Source organism: Montipora foliosa, chromosome 6, assembly GCF_036669935.1.
Source record: "Montipora foliosa isolate CH-2021 chromosome 6, ASM3666993v2, whole genome shotgun sequence".
Classification (NCBI taxonomy): Eukaryota; Metazoa; Cnidaria; class Anthozoa; order Scleractinia; family Acroporidae; genus Montipora; species Montipora foliosa.
In genome coordinates, this window is record NC_090874.1 from 13,027,062 (window position 1) to 13,029,561 (window position 2,500).

Genomic DNA, 2,500 nt, shown 5'->3' on the forward strand with positions numbered 1-2,500 from the left:
TACATCCCTATCCAATAAGCGCATCAAAATTTCCTCATGTTACTTTATAAAAGTGTGTTTAAAAAAAAGGTTTTCCTGCTTCTATGAAAAATACGTTTCCTCTCCCGTCCTCTTCTTAGACATTATCTTCGCGAACAACCAGTTGCGGTCTTAGTTCTTTTTTCTTTCGTATCAGCTAAGTTGCGGAATGCACTACCTGATTTTATCCGTACCACTGAGTTTACTGGTTTCAAAATAGAATCCAGGGCTGTATTTTGTACAGCGCAGGCTTCGTACAGTGTCTTGAATTCTTGAAAAAGTCTGGAAATTTGCAAAGCAGTTTTCCAGACCTGGAAAAAGTCTGGAAAATAAAGATAAAGTCTGGAAAAATAGTAAAAAGTCTGGAGGATTTTTTTTTTTGAAAACTGAAACAAGTGCTTTATTGCTAAATGAATTTTTTCAGGTAGTCAAATCTTATTTAAAAATGTCGTCTTTGGCGAAAACATCCAATCGCAGACCGAGAAGTAGCCTGCGAGCAGGCTAACCGAGAAGTCTCAGATCTCTCTTACGCCAGCAATGCATCGTGGTTACTGTGTGTTCACAGTGCATCATGGGACAAACTACATATACTAAACTTGGGTCTGGAAAAAGAAATCAGCATTTTGGAAAAAGTCTGGAAAAAGTCTTTAATTTTGCAAGCAAAAATCTGTGCGAACCTTGCTCATAGGGATTGTACGGGGAAGGCTAGTCCTGTTCCGGGACTCCCTCTTACGCCGCCCTGAAAATGGGCCTGGAACAGGACTAGGGGAAGGCAAGCTCCTACTCATGGGTTCCTGCGTTGCAGCCACTTGAATTTTTCAGGGGTCTGTGGACCGGGTTCACAGGGGTGGTCCATGTTTTGTATACGTCCTTCGAGTGCTCTCACCACTGCGCCAGCGCTGCTCATTTATCACTGAGTCTGATTAAAAAGTCCAGTTCGACTTCTTTATTTTAGCTTAGGTCGGTTACGAAACTTAGCGTATTATCAAATAGCAGGACTGTGTAACATGGTACGATTCGTGTATTTTAACAAAGTCAAGAGTTCAAAAAGCCTCAACACATTCCGCTCTCACGAGTGTGAAATTTCATATTTGCCACCACAAGCTTGTAGCTTTGAAATTTTCATCGTGTTTAAATAAAGGTTGTATGTATGTAAGTGGCACGACAAAGAATCGCATGGTATCGAGATGGGAAAGATTTCGTAGGAAGAAAAAACGATCCTGGAAATACGATTCAGGGGGTTACCAGGATCAATTCAGCAGCAGTCGATTGCGAAGTGGTCAGTATAAAGCGCGGACTGCGGACCGGATATAAAATATGGACTGAGTATAAAATGCGGACTGAAGGCTGCGGACCAGGTACAAAACTTGGACTGAGAACAAACCACTGTGAAAAAGGCACAGAGCAACAAAATGGCGACAGGCTATCGACATGAATTGAAGTCCGACATGGGAATGGTGGAAATAGTGCTTATTTACCATTTACAAGGTTTACTCAAATGGTAAGCAAAGACTCCCGAATGGGAAATTCAGTTGGGATCTGCGTGCGGCAGGTACAAAACACAGGTCACAGGTTACAGGTCATTGTTTTACCAATACAGAGAGTATCCTAAACATTCATAAAAGCTAACCTTAGGCCTAAAAACTTTTTTTTAGACCTAATTAGCCCTAAGGTTAGCTTTTATGAATGTTTAGGATACTTGCTGTATTGGTAAAACAATGACCTGTGTTTTGTACCTGCCGGATCTGCTTGTACCATTTACAAAATTCGTTCAAGTTTACCGAGAGAGTCTGGAGGGAGGCAAAAACATGGGGAAATGCAAATGATAAACACGTTGACGTTTATGCCTAAAATCTTTCCATTCTTCCCCACAACAATTTTTCCACTCCGGCTCTAGTCTAAAACTCGTGAGGTAAAGTACAAACTCTTTAGTACTTTCTCTAGCCCGGTCGATGTTGTAACTGAGCATTTCTGTGTACGCGACAATATTTTGACACGGAATAAGAGGACTCAAGACCTCTGTATCTGGGCCAGTACACTCCTAGTTTTGTTCTATTCTCCGTTTTTTTGATACTCAGTCCTTGTTTCATACCTAGTCCACAGTCCGCGTTTTAAACCTGGGGCCTGTTCCTGAAAGGTGTAATAACTCTATTCCAGGGATAAATGTGCCTTATTCCAGGCACATGTATCCCTGGAATAGGGCTATTACACCTTTCAGGAACCCGGCCCTGGTCAACATTTTATACCTGGCCCCAGTTGTTCAAAAGGTGGATAGCGCTATCCACCGGATAAATCACTATCCGTTGGATAGCGCAATTGGTTTCGCTAATACTTATCCACTGGATAGTGATTTATCCGGTGGATAGCGCTATCCATCGTTTGAACTGGGGCCAGTGGCCTGTTTCTCAAAAGTCCCGAAAGTTTTCGGGCCTATTTCGGCGACCACAATTCCCTTTATATCTTCGCAACGCCGAGGTTCCAA